Raw genomic sequence first — 12923 nt, 5'->3', positions numbered from 1 at the left:
TGGACTTTTTTTGCAGAAATGGACATGATCTTTAAATTCACACGGAAATGCAAGAAACCTCAAATAACCAAAACAACCTTGACAAAGAGAAACAAATCACAGGACTAACACATCTTAACTTCAAACCTTGCCACAAAGCTAGAGAATTTAAACAGTACAGAACTGGCATAACGAAACACGTGTAAATCCAGTGAATGAAACTGAAAGTCTGGAAATAAACCTATACTTACCAGGTGGGGCTAGTGGTAAAGAACCCACCTGCCAGTGCAGAAGACATAAGAGATGTGGTTCAATCCCTGGGTTGGAAAGATTCCCTTGGAGGATGGGATGGTAGCCCACACCAGTATTCTTGCCTGGAGAATCTCATGCAGAGAGGAGCCTGACGGGCTACAGTCCATAGGTTGCAAAGAGTCAGATATGACTGAAGCGATTTACCACAAACCTATACATCTCTGGTCAACTAATTTTCAACAAGAGTACCAAGGCCATTCAATAGGGGAAAAACAGTCTCTTCAACAAATGGTGTGGGGACAAGGAGATATCCACATACAAATAAACAAGATTGGATCCCTTCCTGTTATAGATGCAAAATTAACTCAAAGACCTAAATATATGAGCTAAAACTGTAACACTTTAGAAGAAAACATAGTAAATCTTCATGATCCTGATTTGGCAACAAGTTCTTAGATATGACATCAACAGCACATACAACAAAAGATAAATATATAAACTAAAGTTCACCAAAATTAAAATCTTTTTTGATTCAAAGTATATATAATCAAGAGAATGAAAAAACAAGTCAAAGAATGGGAAGACATACTTTAAAATCATATCTGATGAAAGCCTAGAACTCAAAATGCTTTGATAATAAACAACCCAATTTAAAGATGGACAAAAGACATGAATAGACATGTCTACAAAGTAGATATATAGAACTATCCAACAAGCGCATAAAAAGGTGGTCATTGGTTACTAGGGAAAAGTAAAATATGACTTCACATACACTAGGAAGGCTATAATAAAAAAAATGTAGACAAGTGCTGTTGAGGATGAGGAAAAACAGGAACTCGCATACATTGTTAGTAAAAATGTAAAATTGTGCAGCCATTTTACAGAAAAAATTTAGTGGTTCCTCATACAGTTAAAAATAATTAACACAGGACCCAGCACTTGCACTACTAAGCCAATACCACAGTTGAAAACAGGTTTTCTTTCTTTTTAAAAAAAAAAATGAAATACAATTACTTTAATGAGAATATTCAAGACAGGAAAAGATGCAGTGATACAGGGAGTAGACAGGTTTTCGAACATGACAGCAGCACTATTCACAATAGCTGTAAAGTGTCTATTAACTGATAACTGTATAAACAAAATGAGGTACATCAATACAGTGGAATATTATTGAGTCATGAAAAGAAATGAAATCTTGGTAAAAGGATACTATCAGCTATAAAATGAAAAAGGTCTGAGGATCTAATGTATAACATGGTGACTATGTCGATAACACTGTACTATATAACTGAAATTTGCTAAGAGAGAACTTAAATATCTCATAAACAAAAAAAGATAAATATGTGAGGTGGCAGATGTGTTTACTAGATGGGAGGAGTCCTTTCATATCAAACTGTCATGATATACAACTGAAATACTTTACAATTTTGTCAATTATACCTTATCAAAGCTGGGGGAAGGAATAAAGTCTGATACATACAACAATATGGATGAAACTTGAAAACATTATATTAAGAGGAAGACACAAAAAACACATATTGTATGGTTACATTTATATAAAATAGCTAGAAGAGGCAAGTCTTAAAAATCAAAGCATAAATTAGTGGTTGCCACTGGGGTAAAAGGGGAATAGAGAATGACTTTAAAGGGTATTAGGTTTTATTCAGGGATGATGGAAATGTTCTGGAACTAGATAATGATGATGCTTGCACAACACTGTGAATGTATTAAATGCCATTGAACTTACACTATAAAATGGCTAAGTAGGGGACTTTGAGGTCCCGTGGTTAGGACTCTGCTTCCACTGCAGGGGGGAACCGGTTTGATCCTAGTTAGGGAACTAAGATCCTGCATGCTGTGTACACAGCACAGCCAAGAAAAACTAAAAACTAAAATTAAAATGGCTAATTGTTTCTGTGTGTTTAAACAATATATATTATTGGTGACTTTTCCTGACCAAATTCTAGCAAATGATGAGGAAGAATTCATTCTGCATGAAGGAGACTGAAATTTGATTATGTGCAGAAATGTCTTCTATTAACTGAACACTACATATCGAGCAAGATAGAGAATTTTATAAGTTTATTATAAGTACATGCAGTCAACTTATTCTGTAGATGTTCTAACAATAATTTTATCCAGCAGTGGGAAAAAAAAACATCCTGTAGACAACAGAAAGCTGTCTACACAAGCATCAGTAATATGGTCTCCTGAGAAACCTCATTAACTGAGTTTTACTTGGGACCATTATTTGCATCCATTGAAGAATGATTTCAGGCATTTATTTCATGGTTGCCACCAGAAAGTTGTTCATCATTTACATGAAAAGAAACAAAAGTTTTTTTTTTTTTTTTTCAGGTTTCAATGCCAGAAAGTCTTTAGGTTCCAAAAGGAATCAGGCAGCTTTATTCACATGATCAATGAAAGCCATGTAACACAGAGTCTAATTTTTGGCCATGACTACCAGAACAGTCAGAAATATTTGCAGCTCACTCTGATAACCACATAACCTCTTAGAGAGAGAGAGACAGACAGAGACAGAGAGAGAGTGTGTGTCTCCTTGCCAACTCCGTTCTAGTGACCTACTATTCCAATGCTACTGGCCTGGAAAGGTTAATATCACCATCACCTGCAATTTCAGGCCTCATTCTGGATTTTACACACTTTCCAGGTGATTTTAATGCACATTAAAGTTTGAGGACAATTATGCTAGACTGTTTCCCTCAGGTTCATTTGATATATTTCTACTGTTCTGTTTCAAGTCTAGGAGTCATTAACCTCAAATACAATGTAAAACAAACTGTAGAAAGACTTGCAACAACTCACACAGAATTTCTTCATATTTGGCTGGTCTTGGAAAAATGCTGAAATCTCTGAAGGTATAGCTGGAATAGAAAAAGAGGAATAAAATCATTAGAGGTACAGATTGCCTGCAACTCTTGGATTTGCATATTTAAATAGCTACAAACATCACCTGGTTAAAATGCTTCTCTGTGAAGGACTATCCTTTACATCCTGGAGAAGGGGCAAGAAGGGACATATGGAAAAAGTATCCACATGTCTATGTGTGACTGTGATATGGTCATGCAGATATTGGGTGTGAAAAATTTTCACTGGCTGAATGAAATTAGTTTCTACTTTTTAAAAACAACATATGTAGCTCTTTATTTGAAAGAAATTTAAAAATTATAAGGAAATTGGTTAAATTACAATATTCTAAATGAAGGAACACTAAGCCTTCATTAAGTTATATAGCAAATATTGTAACGTACATGGTTATTTTCTTATTTACTACTTGAAACAGAGAATTCACCCAAAGCTATAAAAAAAGGGAAGGAGGCACTTTAAGGTAACATTACTTTTTAAGTTTTTCCAAGGTATATGTATAGATAAATAACAAGGACTTACTGTATAGCACAAGAAACTATATTCAATATCTTATAATAACCTATAAGGGAAGAGAATCTGAAAAAGTGTGTACACACACACATATATATATCTACACACATATGCTTCACGGGTAGCACTAGTGGTAAAGAACCCACCTGCTAATTCAGGAGACATAAGAGACATGGGTTCTGGGTTGAGAAGGTTCCCCTGGAGGAGGGCACGACAACCCACTCCAGTATTCCTGCCTGGAGAATCCCATGGACAGAGGAGCCTGGCAGGCTACAGCCCATAGGATCACAAAGAGTTGGACATGCCTGAAGTGACTTAGCAAGGATGCACCCATACATTTATATGTGTTTGTGTATGTGTGTATATATAGGTATAAACACATATATAACTGAATCACTTTGCTGTACACCTGAAGCACTGTAAGTCAATGATATTTTAATTTAAAAAATCAAAAATTAAAAAAAACCATTAAAATGGATAAAAGTAAAAAAAGTATGTATAGATCCTCAAAAAGTTGCCTTTTAATAAACGTTTTACCAGTGATGATGCAGCAGCCACTGGCCTGGGTATCAGGAGACTCAACATATCTTCTTGGCTCTGCCACTAAGACAAAACCAGGGAAATTCACTTGCACCCTCAGGACCAATTTTTCCCAACTTATTAACAAGACAAATAGAAAACTCTTCTTATACTGATGTGTGTAAGAAAATCATCAGAATATTTTTAGATGCCAGATTCACTATGATAAGAGCTCAAAATCTGGGACCAATGAGTGAAAAATAGAGTAGGGTTAAACTGTGGCTCAGATCATGAACTTCTTATTACCAAATTCAGACTCAAATTGAAGAAAGCAGGGAATATTGCTAGACCATTTAGATATGACCTAAATCAAATCCCTGATGATTATACAGTGGAAGTGAGAAATAGATTTAAGGGCCTAGATCTGATAGATAGAGTGCCTGATGAACTATGGAATGAGGTTCGTGACATTGTACAGGAGACAGGGATCAAGACCATCCCCATGGAAAAGAAATGCAAAAAAGCAAAATGGCTGTCTGGGGAGGCCTTACAAATAGCTGTGAAAAGAAGAGAAGTGAAAAGCCAAGGAGAAAAGGAAAGATATAAGCATCTGAATGCAGAGTTCCAAAGAATAGCAAGAAGAGATAAGAAAGCCTTCTTCAGCGATCAATGCAAAGAAATTGAGGAAAACAACAGAATGGGAAAGACTAGAGATCTCTTCAAGAAAATTAGAGATACCAAGGGAACATTTCATGAAAAGATGGGCTCAATAAAGGACAGAAATGGTATGGACCTAACAGATGCAGAAGATATTAAGAAGAGGTGGCAAGAATACACAGAAGAACTGTACAAAAAAGATCTTCACGACCCGGATAATCATGATGATGTGATCACTAATCTAGAGCCAGACATCCTGGAATATGAAGTCAAGTGGGCCTTAGAAAGCATCACTACGAACAAAGCTAGTGGAGGTGATGGAATTCCAGTTGAGCTGTTCCAAATCCTGAAAGATGATTCTGTGAAAGTGCTGCACTCAATATGCCAGCAAATCTGGAAAACTCAGCAGTGGCCACAGGACTGGAAAAGGTCAGTTTTCATTCCAATCCCAAAGAAAGGCAATGCCAAAGAATGCTCAAACTACCGCACAATTGCACTCATCTCACACACTAGTAAAGTAATGCTCAAAATTCTCCAAGCCAGGCTTCAGCAATACGTGAACCGTGAACTTCCTGATGTTCAAGCTGGTTTTAGAAAAGGCAGAGGAACTAGAGATCAAATTGCCAACATTGGCTGGATCATGGAAAAAGCAAGAGAGTTCCAGAAAAACATCTATTTCTGCTTTATTGACTAGGCCAAAGCCTTTGACTGTGTGGATCACAATAAACTGTGGAAAATTCTGAAAGAGATGGGAATACCAGACCACCTGACCTGCCTCTTGAGAAATCTGTATGCAGGTCAGGAAGTAACAGTTAGAACTGGACATGGAACAGACCGGTTCCAAATAGGAAAAGGAGTGCGTCAAGGCTGTATATTGTCACCCTGCTTATTCAACTTATATGCAAAGTACATCATGAGAAACGCTGGACTGGAAAAAACAAGCTGGAATCAAGACTGCCGGAGAAATATCAATCACCTCAGATATGCAGATGACACCACCCTTATGGCAGAAAGTAAAGAGGAACTAAAAAGCCTCTTGATCAAAGTGAAAGAGGAGAGTGAAAAAGTTGGCTTAAAGCTCAACATTCAGAAAACAAAGATCATGGCATCCGGTCCCATCACTTCATGGAAAATAGATGGGGAAACAGTAGAAACAGCGTCAGACTTTATTTTGGGGGGCTCCAAAATCACTGCAGATGGTGATTGCAGCCATGAAATTAAAAGAAGTTTACTCCTTGGAAGAAAAGTTATGACCAACCTAGATAGCATATTCAAAAGCAGAGACATTACTTTGCTGACTAAGGTCGGTCTAGTCAAGGCTATGGTTTTTCCAGTAGTCATGTATGGATGTGAGAGTTGGACTGTGAAGAAGGCTGAGCGGCAAAGAATTGATGCTTTTGAATTGTGGTGTTGGAGAAGACTTTTGAGAGTCCCTTGGACTGCAAGGAGATCCAACCAGTCCATTCTGAGGGAGATCAACCCTAAGATTTCTTTGGAAGGAATGATGCTGAAATTGAAACTCCAGTACTTTGGCCACCTCATGCGAAGAGCTGACTCACTGGAAAAGACTTTGATGCTGGGAGGTATTGTGGGCAGGAGAAGAAGGGAACGACAGAGGATGAGATGGCTGAATGGCATCACTGACTCGATGGATGCGAGCCTGAGTGAACTCTGGGAGTTGGTGATGGACAGGGAGGCCTGGCGTGCTGCGATTCATGGGGTCACAAAGAGTCGGACACGACTGAGCGACTGAACTGAACTGAACTGAGGATTAAACCAGGATTGGTAAAACAGAATTTATTCCAATCTAGCTTAAATCTCCTTTTTCCATACCTTTTCCTCAAAACCTTTCCAAGGAAGTTAAGTTTCCTGAGTAGCCTAACCCTCCCTCATTCCTCTCAGCCCAGTCCCCCTCTCTTCTAAAGCCTGGTCCGGACTTTGTTTCACTAGGCAGCCTATGATGGCTTCTGAATGTGGCAACATCATCCAAATTTCATTCATTCTGAACAGGTGCTTCAAACCTGGGACCTGCTCTGCTAAGAAACTCACTCAAATGGTGGAGCAGTTCTCTCCCACGTGGTATTCTATTCATAGAGGCTTCTCCTTCTTAGTTCACAAGAGGCACTTTATTCCAAAATAGATGAGAAATGCGCCTAAGGGACAAATTCGTTTAACTGGAACCTTCACCAAAGCTCGCAGTTCAACTCTTTGTACACATTATTCCACAGACTATCATGTAAGACCTTGAATAAACTCAAACGCATGCTGCTCAGATCACAGAGAAAGCGAGACTGTTACAGAACTCAGAAAGAATTATGCTGCCCTTCCCAAGGACTTCAAAAGCATTCAGAAATCTCAGATACAGAGGTGCTACATGGAAATATTCAAACGTTCAAATTATGTATTAACACGTCAAATTATTTCTGCTAAGTGCTGCGGATGATGCAAAGCTGGCTTTCATAATCAAGATAATAAAGGTAGAAGATCATGACATTTGGAGAAAATGTTTGTCTTCTAGTTACCAGATAGTTTCATGACTTTTAATATATAACTGTCCTTTCAGTCTCAATGTCCTAATTTGTCACAGTGCGGAGAGTTACACTATCCTAGATAAGAAGGTGTGAGCCACAAACTAATGAGTGAGAAGAATGATTATTTCTATGAACATCAGCAGCTAATATTTACTGCCAGGCACTATGTTATGTTATTTAATCTTCTGAACAACCCCACGAGGCACATGTTATTAATTCCTCGAGTTTTACACATGAGGAAATGAAGTACCACGAGGTAACTGCCGGATAATTCCTATGTACCAAGTTCTGCCCTGAACCGCAGCGTCCCTCAAACCCGCCCCCTCTTTCAGGCAGGGCTCACCCATCACGCCTATGCACTTGCCCGGCTCGCATCTACGCAGTCCACCTCGCGGAGAGGCCGGACACATGCGGAACCGCAGCCTCACCGAGGTCCCCTGTCCCCTCGTCCGACTCTGGCTACTTCCCCTGACAGAGACTCCGCTTAGGCAGCCCCTACCTGTCCGCCCTCTCAGGTTCTGACGCCGAGGGTCCTGCCCCCCGCCCGCTCTCTGGAGCCGCGTAGGGTACCCCTCAGCTGTCGCCCAACCTTTCTGCTTCGTCTGCCACTCCCACTCGGGCGGCACCTACTCAAAGCCGAGGACGCAGACCTAGACGCTTCAGAACCGTCTCCCACAATACCACCTGAGACATTTTAGAGGTAGAGCCTAAAGGGTATTGCACATGCGCAGAAGGAGCGGCAGACGAGCAAGTCCCATAACCACGCGCGGCGAGCTCTCGAACTTCCAGACTCTTGTTTCCCAGAAGCCGGCTCCCGGAGGACCTTGAGAGAATTTTAGAAATCCGACACCTTCTTTAGGAATTCAGAGTTTCTGGGCTAGGGTTATCACTTCTGCTATATGCAGCCCTGAGGGGTTTGGTTTGTTTGTTTGTTTGGGGTTTTTTAGTACCTCAGAAAAAGTCTCACAGCCAATGTGCCTTTTAAAACAGCAAGTTGCCCAAAGAAGCAAAGTTGCAAATCAATGTAAATTATGAATAAAAATAGGAAAGTTACTTTAAATCCCAAGACATAAATGAATTAAATACTAGGAAATAGTATCAATAAGATGGTACTCTTTTAAAGTAAGCAATAAATAAGAGCCTTTCTTTCAGCAATGACAAACGTAAGTTGGCACTTCAGCTATCAAGTAAAAATAAATCCAGGCTTCAGGTAAAGAGGAACATTTTTAAAAGACGATTGCAGTAGAAATAATGCCCTGATTTAAATATCAGAAAGCATCTCAAAATTAAATAGAAAAAGGCTTTTCTTTCCTAGGAAGGAATAAGAAGAATTAACAGGAACAACAGGAACTAATTGGGCAAGTGAGTGGAGGAGGTGAAAAAACAGCAGGATGGGGTAGTCTGACAGGAAATTTGTCTGATTCTGATTAGCCGTTTTTAGAATGAGCCCTTAAGGGACAGAGGGATATTCTGTATATCTGTGTTTGGTCAGACTAGGAGAAAGTTCAGGGGCTTATGAGGGTGAGAGAAGTCTGATTAAAGTTTGACCCAAGCTACACCTACCATACAAGAAATTCTTAACTGAGTCTGTTAGCCTGAGAAGGAAGGCTACTCAACACCAGGACAATAACTTAAAGTCATATTAACATATAAAGAATACCAGTGAAGATTACATAAGTAAATATAAAAACCAGTATTTTGGGGGTTTTTGTTAGTAACTCTTTTGTTTCTCACGTAATTTAAAGACAAACCCACCAGTGGTAATTGTAAGACAATATTAACTCCAGCCTAACAGAGGCAATTCTGACCTAACAGAGGCAGAAGAGATTAAAAAGAGGTGGCCAAAATACACAGAAGAAAATACAAAAAAGATATTAATGACCTGGATAACGATGGTGTGGTCTCTCACCTACAGCCAGACATCCTGGAGTGTGAAGTAAAGTAGGCCTTAGGAAGCATTACTAGGAACAAAGCTAGTGGAGGTGATGAAATTCCAGCTGAGCTATTTCAAATTCTAAAGGATGATGCTGTTAAAGTGTTGCACTCAATATGCCAGCAAATTCGGAAAACTCAGCAGTGGCTACAGGACTGGAAAATTTCAGTTTTCATTCCAGTTCCAAAGAAAGGCAATGCCAAAGAGTGTTCAAATTACCATACAATTGCACTCACTCACATGCTACTAATGTAATGCTCAAAATCCTTCAAGCTAGGCCACAGCAATACATGTACGGAGAACTTTCAGATGTACCAGCTGGATTTAGAGAAGGCAGAGGAACCAGAAATCAAATTGCTCACATTCACTGGATCTTAGAGAAAGCAAGGGAATTACAGAAAAACATCTGCTTCATTGGCTACGAGAAAGTCTTTGAATGTGTGGCTCACAGCAAACTGTGGAAAATTCTTAAAGAGATGGGAATACCAGACCACCTTACCTGTCTCCTAAGAAACCTGTATGTGGGTCAAGAATCAACAATTAGAACCTTACATGGAACAGCTAACTAGTTCAAAATTGGCAAAGGAGTACGACAAGGCTGTATATTGTCACCCTGTTTATTTAACTTATATGCGGAATACAGCATATGAAATGTTGTACTGAATGAGTTACAAGCTGGATCAAGATTGCCAGGAGAAATATCAACAGTTTCAGATATGCAGATGATACCATTCTAATGGTAGGAGGAGAAGAGGAACTAAAGAACCTCTTAATGAAGGTAAAAGAGGAGACTGAAAAAGTTAGCTTAAAACAGCATTCAAAAACTGAGATCATGGTATCCGGTCCCATCACTTCATGGCAAATAGGCGGCGAAATTTTTTCTTTTCTTGGGCTCCAAAATCATTGTGGATGGTGACTGCAGCCATGAAATTAAAAGATGCTTGCACCTTGGAAGGAGAGCTCTGACAAACCTAGATAGTGTATTAAAAGCAGACATCACTTTGCCAACAAAGGTCCATATAGTCAGAGCCATGGTTTTTCCAGTAGTCATGTATGGATGTGAGAGCTGGTCCATAAAGAAGGCTGAGCCCCCAAGAATTGATGCTTTGGAATTGTGGTGAAGAAGAGACTTAAAGGAAATCAAACAAGTCACTCCAAAAAGAAATCAATCATGAATATTCATTGGAAGGATTGATGCTGAAGCTGAAGCTCCAATACGCTGGTCACCTGATGCAAAATCTGACTCATTGGAAAAGACCATGATGCTGGGAAAGACTGAAGGAAAAGGAAAAGGGGGCAGCAGAGAATGAGATAATTAGATAGCATCACCAACCCAATGGACATTCATTTAAGCAAACTCCAGGAGATAGTGAAGGATAAGGAAGCCTGGTTGTGCAGCTGTCCACAGGGTCACAAAGAGTCAGACATGACCTAGCAACTGAACAATAACAAAATCAAATATTTAAAGAATTTTCCAAACTCTCCCATAAAATAGCAGAGGAGAGGTGACTTCTTAACTCATGCTATGATACTAGCATTATCCTTGATACAAAGACATCAAAAAACAAAAAATACAGATGACAATTCCTTATCACTATGGAAATAAAAATCCTCAACAAAATACTAGCGAACTATTGAATAAATCCAACACCATATTAAACAAAAAAGACTACACACCATGACTAAGTAGAATTCATTCCAGGAATACAAGTGATTTAACATACAGAGTTGCTATCACATACAATTAGCCATCTTGCATATTTTGCAAATTGCTTCATAATAACAGTTGAGAGCAACTTAAAAATAAACTATACTGATGCATAACATGAAACAGTAGATGGCATATAAAAGTAATAACATAGATATACTAACTCACAAGTGGGAGTGGTTTTACATGTTTTTAATAAAAATTGTAGTTCAACCAAGAATGTGAAAGTTCTCATTGTTTCTTAATAATGAGAGTTAATATTTACTAATTGAAGTTAATCCTTCAATACTACAGTCTGCTTTATAATTAATAATTCCTTATATTAAAATTTCCCAGTTCAAGTTACTAAGTGCTATGTTGGCTCTGAGCAATACAGAATTGGTATCAGGAGTGATCAATACAGAACGGATACCAGGAGTGATCTCAGGAGACACTCACACAAAATGGAATTTTAGGATTGGTTTGGCTCTGCCTTTTGATTTGAATGCAGTACTGCTCTCCTTGCCAATGTAATGCATGATATGTAGAGACATCACAATTAATGAATCTACCATGTATGAAGCACTAACTGAAACGTGTGTCTTGCTGGCCCAAGAGGCTATAGAACTTGACTATTGTAGCAGTAATGATGAATATAAGGATTGTGATGTGGAAGAATTTCTTCTGAGTGCCTTTGGGAATTTACAAAGAGGAAATAACAAACTTAGGTCTGTCAGCAAAATCACAGTGTGAGAACCAGACAATTTCCATGACAGCCCTAAAAGAAGCTCTTATTCATTGCTGCTGTTATGTCTGACACTGATAAAATTCAAACAGACTTCTGTTTCTGGCCAAGGTGGAGTCATCCCATTTTTTACAATTATTCTCTCTTACAACAAAAATATCCTGAACATAATACAACAAGAAACCATAGAAAGTCTCTGAAAGGTGGAAAGAAGGCAAACTGTCTGTGGGACTACCAAGGCATATAGTACCACTAGAGCAATGGTGATGATTTCCCCTGGTTTTCTTGTTACCTCTTATACATCTCAGACTGCAGAAGCCCGAAAATAAAACAAAAGTGAAAGTGAAGTCGCTCAGTCATGTCCGACTCTTTATGACCCCATGGACTGTAGCCTACCAGGTTTCCTCCCTCCATGGGATTCTCCAGGCAAGAGTACTGGAGTGGATTGCCATTTCCTTCTCCAGGGGATCTTCCCCACCCAGGGATCAAACCTGGGTCTCCTGCATTCCAGGCAGACGCTTTAACCTCTGAGCCACCAGAGAAGCCCAAAAATAAAACAAAAGCCAAGCTTTTTCCCTCTAGCCAAAGGGCCAAGAAAAGAGATGCCTAACAGAACCCACTCGCCCACTTTGTGCTGTGTGGTAGCAGATGATGGTGCTCTGATTCCCCTACTCATCCACCATTCCTTCCTAGTGAAAGTAGGCAGTGTTTCAATTTCCCCTGCTGGGCCATGCAACACAAGCAGGGATGTGAATTTCCATCTCTACTCAATAAGAAGCAGAAGGTTCTCTGATTAAGCTACCACAGAAGTGTCAATGGGGCTGAGCCAGGAGCTGATTTTTCATCTCTCACCTAGTGGAAGCAAGTGGTATTTGGATTCCTCTGCAAAGGTAATGACAGAGGAGTCCTGTCACTGATCCGACTGAGCAAGGTAATACAACTCAGCACTCCACTTTCTTTCCATCTTTAGTGTCAGTGAGGCCCAGTGGGTAGCTGAAGCTATTTAGTGACCTGGCAGCAATAAGATTAAATAAGGCAATATAAGTTCTTTTAATTTGGTGCCTCCAACCACCTAATGTCAGGGGAGCCCAATGAGCAGCTAAGTATCTACCCCCACTGGCAACAATGAGGCAGAGCAAGTGATTCAAGGGAGAGATAGTTGACACTCCACTTCCCATTTCTTCGTGTCAGGTGGCACAGGAGAAGCTAAGCCTCCACAAT

At 39.5% G+C, this 12923-nt stretch overlaps 1 non-coding gene across 1 annotated transcript; it reads right to left on the bottom strand.

The window, feature by feature from the left end:
• Positions 1–12172: 12172 nt before the first annotated feature.
• TRNAS-GGA (transfer RNA serine (anticodon GGA)) lies at positions 12173–12244 on the bottom strand. The gene has a single exon. It is a non-coding gene; the product is annotated as a tRNA-Ser (tRNA).
• Positions 12245–12923: the final 679 nt, after the last annotated feature.

Source organism: Budorcas taxicolor, chromosome 5 (assembly GCF_023091745.1).
Source record: "Budorcas taxicolor isolate Tak-1 chromosome 5, Takin1.1, whole genome shotgun sequence".
Classification (NCBI taxonomy): domain Eukaryota; kingdom Metazoa; phylum Chordata; class Mammalia; order Artiodactyla; family Bovidae; genus Budorcas; species Budorcas taxicolor.
The sequence above is the reverse complement of the archived record's forward strand: the minus strand, read 5'-3'. Positions and strand labels throughout refer to the sequence as shown.